Source organism: Dendronephthya gigantea, unplaced genomic scaffold (genome assembly GCF_004324835.1).
Source record: "Dendronephthya gigantea isolate DGI-Jeju-01 unplaced genomic scaffold, DenGig_1.0 000019F, whole genome shotgun sequence".
NCBI classification, from domain to species: domain Eukaryota; kingdom Metazoa; phylum Cnidaria; class Anthozoa; order Malacalcyonacea; family Nephtheidae; genus Dendronephthya; species Dendronephthya gigantea.
Genome location: NW_021163029.1, coordinates 389,600 through 400,101, shown reverse-complemented (window position 1 = coordinate 400,101; position 10,502 = coordinate 389,600). Strand labels below are relative to the sequence as shown.

The window sequence follows — 10,502 nt, the reverse complement described above, 5'->3', positions numbered from 1 at the left end:
AATAGAATGTTGCCTTTTTGTACTATGTATACGTCAACATTTTACAAGGTAATCAAGGATTATATCTCTATAACGAATCTCACCACATAGCAGGGTACATAAGATTTCTAGTTAAGCGATGTTGCAAGTTACGTTGTCTATTCGATGTCGAATGCACTGGTACCAGGCATGCAAAATGCGCTCGAAGCTGAAGGACAACCGACAACGTTCAACGTCTTTGGCTGGTGATGACTGGAAAATAAAGTGCTTGTTTTGTATAAATTTTCTTCGTCACCGGACAACAAACAATACGTCACTGACTGCCGGTAATTAATCAGAATCAGACTTGAAGGAATTGCTCACCGAACAATTAAAATGCTCCAACTTCGAGCTCAAAATCCAGGGGACAATTGTACGAAAGCTGATAGTGCTATCCATCGGATAGCGTTTTTTAAACCCTCTAAATTTGCCCGTTTTTTTCTATAACCTAAATTAAATCTGGTATTCTACGTTGAGGGTCCTCTTTTATAAGCTAGCCCAAATCTGTAATTTCATTGCTTTTTAAACAGTTTTAAACGGTTAAAAAAAAGCAATATCGGTGGATAGCGCCATGCATCCAGCTTTCGTACAACCGGCTCCTGACCAAAAATTTAATCTATGCGGTAAGTTGTCCATACGTTGTTATACGTTTTCGATTATCCTTTTTGGCGAAACCGCCATTTGATGCCAGATTTCTATATTGATACAACGTTTCCTTTGTAAACAATAGCTGCATGGATATCATAATCTGTTAAGTGGATAGGAAGTGGTTCAAGGATCTGTTTAGAAACTTTATACCAAAAATACAACACCTATAAATAGACGATTCGATTTGTAATTTGCATATAGTCATATGCATGCAGAGGCTAATTTGCCTTTTGTTTAATTAAAAAATGGTTTCATTGGTTTCTGCGCATCCGTCCGGCATTAAAATAAGGATTTTTTGCAAGGACACGTTTCAGAGAAAATTATTGCTTGGTAAATGAGTATGTGCATGGGACGCAGATTTGAGCACTGTCATTAGCGGTTTCATTTATGCATGTGCAAGGCCTGATCGGCACCGACCGTGAAAAACCAAATTTTGTCACATTTCGAGAAGCAATTTCCCTTATTTTAGCGACTGAATTTGCCTGCGTTAGTGAACCAATGAAAACACAGCTTTCGGTTAAGTGCCACAGTCTGGTAGTTACAATATAGATAGCTAAAAGTGTCAGACTCACGGGGCGCGGGGCGAGAAAATTTTTCAGATTTGATCCCTTTAGATCCTCGCAAATAGCCGTTTTCAGAGTCTTACCAGGGCCTGTTCTCAATAGTCGAAAACATCGGTGAGACCTAACATGATAAGGTTTTCAAAACTGTATTAAACAATCACAGTGCCATTAATTTCAAGTTCACACTTTTTAATTTAGAAGAAAGAACATGCACATTCGCATTTTATATAAGGACACAAAGTGTGTAAAAGGACACGCTATTTTAATGCCTGCGGCGGCTCGCATGATTCTGATTTGTCTAGACACAGACTTTAGCTCATATATTCATTTAAAACCATAGGCATAGCGAATCAATAATGTGTGAGATACGCTGACAGTTCGTCGGTCTCGAATTTAAAAAAAATATAACAGTTAAACTTCAAAATGTAAACAAAGAGTTTGTTTACATTATGACTGGACATCATGAAGTTGACGTTTGGGGCCAATTTGTTTTGACTTTGCGGTTTGCAATAACACTTTAATAATGAGTTGACGGATAGATTGAGGATCTCTATTCACCCCTGGACTGCAAAGCCCAGGTGACGAATAGATTTTTGCCATTTGCGGTTTACGGGTTCAATCGCTGGAAGTGTGTTTTCAAGCGACCGTTTGCTTCAGGGTTTTTTAATTTCAATTTTGTCTCATTCTTCTTTCAGTGACCACTAGACCACTGATTTTCTCTAAGAAGAAGCTGGGTAATCGCCTAGCTACCGCGATTCTCGATATAAATAGTTGCATGGACAAAACTCAACAGGGCGGTCAATACAGTCACTTTCAAAAGGTGCAAAAATACACGGAACACTTTGTGTCCTTCCTTCCTGGACCCTGGTGTATCCGATGCTTGACCAAATAAAGTTGGGGTTAAGCATTTAGCTTAACTGACCGAACTAAGCTCCTTGCATGGGTAACTATTTGCATGGTACAACTTTCAGATCTTTTTACCACAATGCATGCATGTACCTAAATGAGTGCGAACGAATGTTGAACTATCTCACCAAGTATGCCAACAACATGCACAGCAACGTCAAACTGTGTGATGTTAACGGTTTGCGGTTTGTGATTCTCTTTTAAACTCATCTAAAACTCTTTTTAACTTATTCGATACGCAAAGCACATTCAAAGGTGGGTAAATTAACTATGTTCAATTTTATAATGGTTGATTTTGCAGTTTCCGGCTTTGGTGACATCTATTAACATTTCTACTGGAAATTCAAATGGACGATATTTGCCAAGACTTGATAACGCAGGCCATGCAGGCAAGGAAGGGGGTATATGGATACACATGCAACTGAAACCAAATACTGTAGTGAATATACCAATATACCTAAAATAAAGTACTGGTAATGAACGTCCAATCATCCAAACATCCAAGATAACCAAAGTCTCTAACAGCTCCTGATAAAAGCATAGATAAAACTCATAAGAGTGAAACACTTCGATAGCAACCTTATCAAAGTTTTCATAAGATATTATGATTGCCAATAACAAGTTATATTGTTAGTCAAATTTTATTTCATCATAAGATTTTTCAGTGATTTAACATATACAAGTCTGCCAGCATCATTTATATATTATATATCATGATCAATTCCGGTCCTCAGTCGAGTCCTTAATCACACCACGATGGAAGAATTACCATTATTAACTAATAAATAAACCATTTTACTCTATACACATGCATTGAAGAAACAATGTCCTTCGCAATGAGAAAATAAATATATAACGCAAGTCATAGTTCACTTGTATCATTTGATACATTTCACGATCATATTGGTTGCTAAAATATCTTACAAAATTTACATTACTATTTCATGACGTTTTCCCAATCTTATATCCCATAAGTTTAGGATTGTTAAAACGTCAGCATGTTGTTTTAAAGGCCATGTTACGTGACTATGAAAATATGGCAGCAACCACTGGATATGTAATTCCGGCAAGTACAAAAATTTAGCTAATTTCTTTTGCCCGCTTCCACGGGAACGTCGGTATTGCACGAAGAATAGTACTTGACATGTGCGAGTATTCAAAATTAGGGCATGCATGTATGGAAACAAAAGTCGAAACTGAATTTCCGCAGAAAATATAACATGGCATTTATAAAACCCATTCCTTGGTGACAACATCCTTAACCCTGTGCCTAGGACGCGACACCGACTGAAGAAACTATAAACAACCCTCCGGTATTCCACGGAAGGAATTAAGCCTACTACACATTCACAGCGTATTAGTTCGTGTTCAGTTCACCGTTCTGCTGTAGAAAAAGCTTGAAACCTCGCTTGTGGCGCAGCAACCTCTTTTCTGTACTATATTTTGCAAGCACTGAACTGGATGCGGATCGTCTTCTTCTTCTTCTTGATGTTCGGCTGCGTCGTACGGTTCCGTAAAAGCATTCAGATTCTTTTACAAAATATTCCATGGCGAATAACAGCAAAGTTAGAACGATAATAGTTTTCACACTCAGACGCATATTTATGCAGGCTAGTTCTCAAATCAAAACCTTTTGTTCGTGGATAGCTCGGTTGATGTCTAGACTCGACAGGTGGTAGAATTTCACAAATGACTTGTCAGAGTATAACTGAATGAAACGCTACTTTAGTTAGATAACTTGAATCTAAGCAGACACGACTACCACAATATATATATACAATATATATATATCAATCTATACACCAGGTCCAAAGGTATGTTCTACCAGTTCCGTAACAACAGTTTAGGAATCGACTTTTCAATTTGCGTTTTATATACTAGACGAGTTTTTCCATGCGATCCCACTTATGAGAGATTAACGTATTTAATCTAATTATAAAGTTAATAAAATCCTTCGGGGTTGTGGAATTTTCCACATTTTGACCACTTAAGTACTATAGCCAATGTGTCTCCCTTTGGAATGGTCTAGATTAATAGTCTTTGAATGATCTTCTTAATCTTATTCGAATCAAGAAGTCTATACTTCGCCTCATCCAAGAACATAATCTAGTTAGCAGAAGACCACTATACTTTATCTTCTCCCTTGTATTTCTTAAATAGGACCTAGGACAGCTCTTAAGATTAATTGTTATACTTATCACCGTTTCCTCTCGAGTTTTCTGGTCTTAAAGCAATGGATAAATTGAAACATCAAGACTTAGCCTTTAATTAAGAAATGTAAATTTTCAGCATTCGGATAAACCTGTTGTATATTCAACACGGTGCATGTCACTAGTTCGGATTCGTGAAGAATAAATCTTCTTAGTCGTGCTGAGCCAATAAAATTGGATCTGGAGTTAATACAATGTACCCAAAATGACAAAGCTCTATTCTTATACGTGTTTTTCTGAAACATGTACGGATAAATCTTGCCCACACTTCGCGGGCGTTTTTAAAAGAATGGTTCCCTTAATAGTATAACCTCTTTATAGTAACCTTGCATCAATAGGTCGCAGTATGTTGACAAAGCTAATTATTGTTGATAAAATCTTAATAGGTCGAACTGTTGAACGTGCTTGCGTCATGCGACTTTTTATTAAACTCGGAATTTGGTTTTTCTCCTTTGTTCGAAAATCATGTGACGTAAGTACATCTGCTAAGGTCAATTAATAACACCTCCAACCGGAATAACATGCATGTTTCTATATCCGATAGATGAAAATCCTTTCCTATAAAGATTAGCTTATTTATATTTGCCAAGTCCATTGTTTTTCGTTAAATTGGAGGTGTTAACATGTGGTACTTGATACTTGGTACTTGCTGTATCACTGGTTATGTTTACGTTCTATTTTCGTGTGTCCTCTAAGACTTTAACATAATTTAATTTGCAGTGTTAAAGCATTTAAGCACCTGCCTAGATTTAATAGGGATTGAGCATGTCCATGCAATTCACTAGGCCTTTCCCGCGAATTTCAACTTAGGTTCGCTTCGAACTTTGGTCTGTTGTTACGACGAAATTCGTGAAGTGGTATAGCAGCTAGTAATCCATCCAGCCGCGAGGTTTTCTGTGCCAAAGGCAAAGCGCATTCGGCATTCAACTCTGCTTAGCTGGATAAATTAAATCGGCTTGTCTTCTGAAGCAAAATGTGCGGGATATCTAATTGCCTAACAAAATAAACGCTTAGCACGCCAGTGTTGAGACACAATAAACCACTCCCCCACCGAGGACTGTAACGTTTGTCATGTGATCTCACAGCAAAAAGTAGTTCCTGATGATTACTTCATCACCTTAGTTAGTCTATAAAATATTTAGGCCTGCGAATATCGAGTCATTGTTTGAAACCAATACCGCGTTCTGGCCATTGTTTGCACGAAAGGCTATGCAGGTAGCAAGTCTTTAGCCCTCGCGCGATTCCATATGATATTTTATTTACATGGACTATGTATGGTGGCCCAACCTGAGAAACGATCACCACAGGTTTGATTGCATATATCGAAATAAAGGAGCTATAATATCTTAATATTGTTTTTTACAGTTTTATCTGGGATATTGCGGTTTAATTTAAATACGTATTTTCTGAAAGCTTAAAAATGGGCAAAAATGGCGCCGAACACCAGATAGCGTTTTATTAAACAAAGAACCAACGATTATAACTTTATCTTTGTATTAATTGTCCAATAATTTTTTTTCATTGGCTCAAAAAGTAATAAAACCACAGATTTGAAGCTAACAGCTATAGAGAGAAGCCCGAATTTAGAAACTGTCACTATAAGGTTTATTCCAGTAGGCCGTAGGATGAGCATCCAAAAGATGCAATTCCGTTGCACCCCTCGTGGAACTACATAATTTTCACATGAATCAATAGATAAAAACTTACTTTATCAGAATCCGTCGCTCCCCAAGTGAAACAGGTGCACAATTGGGAAAAAAATCCCTCCAAAGTTTGCTATATTCGCGCTTCGAAATATTCGAACCGCCATTGTTTTAGTAGCAAATACGCATGCGCATGTCAGCCAAACTCGCACTGCGCACGCGCAGACAGGAAAAATGGATTTTCCCTGTGGGTTTTCCCCGATTTCCCGTGTAAAAATAACAAAATAAAATCACGGAATAAAGATCAAACCTTGTAATATTAACGAATAAATACACACACATTAAATATTGTTAAAACACATTGTACATTTTGCTTGCTCATATGCTAAATCACTTCAATTCATTGGCTATTGTTTCAAAATACCGTTTTAACGTATAATTCTACTTATTAACAACTTAATTCAATAAAAAATTGTGAGGTAAAAAACCCACCTGTATCAAACAGGATGGAGAATATATAAATATACATACAACTCACACAATCAAGAAACAAGTTAAATATTTCGCTTAAATATAGCCTTGGAATGCTATCCCGTTTCTGTAACTCAGTACTTGCACTTTGTTCCCTTTGAATGATAATGCCCCCAGTGATGTGAGTTGTCCCTTTGCCAGATCTAGTTTCTTCTGAGAAATCATCATTATCCCATGCAAGAGTAGTTGGAACATCACTAACAAAGCCTGGAGGAATAGCAGAATCATTGGATATATTCATCTGTGCAAGGGCAGTTTCATGGCACAATACAAATGAGTGTGACATGCAATGTCCAAAGCCACTCAATAGAAAAATCACTGAGGCTGAACCTGTCAGTTGTCTAAGTGCCATGGCAAGTGCTATGCTCTTGGGTGTAGGATTCCTTCCCCCAGATGCTAAATTCAGAAGGTCTTGTACAATTAATGTTAGTTTGGCATTGTTCTTGCCCTCAATTGGCACGTACTCACTTAAAGTTGGCTCTGAAGAGAATCCACAAGTCCAAGCCGAGACATTAAAAAGTTCACATGGAACCACTTTTTGCACATTATCCATTGTCAAATCAATGCCAATGGTGGCCAACGAAGATTCAGTTTTGGTATATCTTGGACCTTTTGGCGAAGAATCAATGCAGCATTGTATAGAATTTGTAACTCATTGACTCTCGAATTTTCCTCAGTTTCTGTGTTGGAATTCAGATCATCATCATCAATGGTACCGGTATAGCTCTCTTCATCAAAGTCTTCATCGTTGTTTTCTGACTTGTTTGACATATGTTCCTCAACCAATTCGGAAGAATCCAAATTTTCCACATATACAATCTCACTAACATTTCTCATTTTCGGTACTTAGAACACAAGTTGGGGATAACTTTTCATCAGTTGTTGCTTGAGTTTAAAAGCTCTATATTTAGATGCATCCACATTCTCGGTGTCCTTAGCAATGATAACAAATTTCTCCAGCAAATCTTTCATATACCTTATTTGCTTATTTGCAATGACCTCAGTCTCGATTACTTTCTTACAGAAGACATCATAAGACTTCTCGTACACTGATGTAGATCTTTCAATCTCCAATTGCTTCTTTGTCTCTCTGGTGAGAAATTTTGTATAATTGCAGTAGCAAACTTTGTGATAGGGGACTTCCAGTGCTACACAGTCTTTCCCCCGGATTTGCACAAGTATCCGTTCATCATTCTTTCTCTCGGCAGCTGTACGTAGAAGACCAGCATCAATTATTTCTGCCAACATGAGTGGGGTTCTTTTTCTCTTCTTAGTTACCTGGTGTGAACAAAACTATTAAACTAAATATCTGCTAATAACACAGTTGGATGTTTGTAGCATTAAAAACTATTTTACCCTAAATAAACTTAATTGACCACAATTCAAGATATTTTAAAACCAAACTCGAGAATGCTGTGCTACTAGTACACATTGCACTATTGCACTAGTATAATTATATCTATCAAAATGACCATACCTTGTCTAGTGAGGACCAAGAGGCGTCTCTTCCACAAACAATACATATCTCTGGACTCGTTTCTTTTAGGCAAGGTCTTATTAACGCCTGCGACTGATTGGCGTGTAATTTTTCGTCTTGGTTCTATTGGTTCCACTTCCACATGTAGTTCTTCGGTAGAAGTTACAGTTTTAGAGCTAGTTCCTTCTCCTTTTTCTTCTTTTCGCTGTTGTCTACGGATATTCTCTTCATCAGAAAATCTCTTCCAGCATTTCATACGATGGTACCATTCTAAGTTAATGCTGTCAGGGTTCTTCTCCTGTTCTCCATGTATGAATTGACAGATCCGTCATCGATGTTCTCGTACGATTTCTTAGCTATTTCAGCTTGTTGACATTTAAGTTTGGCCCATTTAGACCTACACTCAAGACATTTCTTAAGCCCTTGGCGTGTAACTTTGCAAAGTTGCTCCGTAACGCCAACAAAATGAATAAAACATGAGGATATTCGAGTTTTATAAATATTTTCAGCCATGATTGTTTTGCATAACTAAGCGTGTTTCCACTTCGAAGCATGTGCGTGCTTATGCGCGTGCGCAGTGCGAGTTTGGCTGACAAGCGCATGCGTATTTGCTACTAAAACAATGGCGGTTCCAATATTTCGAAGCGCGAATATATAAAACTTTGGAGGGATTGTTCTCCCAATTGTGCACCTGTTTCGCTTGGGGAACAACGGATTCTGATAAAGTAAATTTTTATCTATTGATTCATGTGAAAATTATGTAGTTCCACGAGGGGTGCAACGGAATCCGTTTTTTAAGCATCTTTTGGATGCTCATCCTACGGCCTACAGGTTATACCTAACAACGGGCAATTTCAGAGCGATTGAAAAATATTATTCAGTACATACATGCAGTTATAATCAATATAGATATTCACGGATCTAGAAAAATATATTCAATGTATATGCAGTGTAATTGACCTCTAATTGACTACTCAATATTGACACTAACCTATTTTCGAATAAATTCCATCAATGTTGTGCTGCAAGGCACGCGCATGCATGCTTTTATTGCCCGGGTTTTTCCATGAACAGCGCACAACAACATTAGCGGTTGCGTTCTGTTAATACTTAACTTTGAATAGCAAAAAAGCCTGAGGCTGGTTCGCAGTACGTCAGAAATTTAAAAGGAAGCTGGCTGATGGCCGCTCTAATCTGGGAAATATTTTAAGTCTGGACAGGTAACAATATGAGTAACTTTAAAATAAGATTAACATGTAATATTCCCAGGCAATGACTAATTATTAAAAGCTTTTATTGAGTGCAAACGGAGCTTGTATTTAACTATGGATAACTTCCTGGACCAGGGGCCGGTTGTATCAAGCCCGTTTAGCTTAAACGGCGGATAAGTTCAAAATAGAAATCAACTGAGTCTCTCGTTTTATTCAACAAGCAAACAAAATGTTTTTAACCTTAATACAAAGATACTGTTTACAGCTACATATTCAGTGCATAATATTCAAGTTGACTCGTTCAAGTGAGATGTAAGAGTGTTATTTAATTTTGACTTATCCGCCGTTTAAGCTAAACGGGCTTGATACAACCCGACCCCAGGCCCAGTGCATCAAATCGCAAAATGGCGCGCGGATCGGAAAATACGAAGTGGTTCGTCGTAAAAAACGTATGAACTCGTTATCAAGCACTTATTTGAACAACATCGATGAGTAATAGTATATTATGCTATCACTTGGCAAACGTATACAGCAGATGTTGCGTATAAAATTCGACCCACATACGATATAAAATATCCGAAGGATTTGAAAGTTCCCACGCCCGCGCTCTCTCTTGACGGATGATTTTCAGTTATAACAGAAATGTTGTTCCTGAAATTTGAACTTTATTCATACAGAATAGCGAATTAGTGCTCTCTAAGTGCAACTGTAATCAAGAAAAATTCAAAAATTTAATAGCTAAATTTATACACTGACCTTTCATATTACCATAATGCATACGAATTCTTAAACCTGTTAAAAATAACATCAAACTGGGACTAGAGCTCTCGAAGCTCATGCAGTAGCTGGGTCAATAATGTGATGATGCCTTTTTCGTCGATAAAATTGTGCACATGCACTGAATGTGCAAGCATGTTTATCCGCATGACAATAAAGCCGGTTTTCATATATCGTAATTCATTGGGAATGACTATTGTAGGTAGTCATTGATGCATAGAATCCATTGTCTATCGAAGAAAATTATATATTTCATTGATCAACGACAATAGACGTAGAACATCGCCGATGAATTACGACATATGAAAACCAGGCTTAACGCAAGATTTTGTCAAGTAATATAGGATTTTGATTGCCGGCGAGTTAAGACCAGGATTTTACCACCTCTGAGGTACTTTCCAGTATGGAATTTGACTACAAGATTAAGTATACTGTATATTACTTTGGTGGTGTTTCACAATAAAGACTCTAACTTATGAATAGCACGATGAGACATCTGATAATCAATTTCACTGAAA

The 10,502-nt window shown here is 37.5% G+C and overlaps 1 long non-coding RNA gene across 1 annotated transcript; it reads right to left on the bottom strand.

The window, feature by feature from the left end:
* Nucleotides 1–752: 752 nt before the first annotated feature.
* Nucleotides 753–6,843, bottom strand: LOC114521136. Its single transcript, XR_003686777.1, has 3 exons — nt 6,053–6,843; nt 2,593–2,663; nt 753–830 (listed from the first exon to the last, which is right to left on the bottom strand). It is a non-coding gene; the product is annotated as an uncharacterized LOC114521136 (long non-coding RNA).
* Between the last annotated feature and the right edge of the window lie 3,659 nt (nt 6,844–10,502).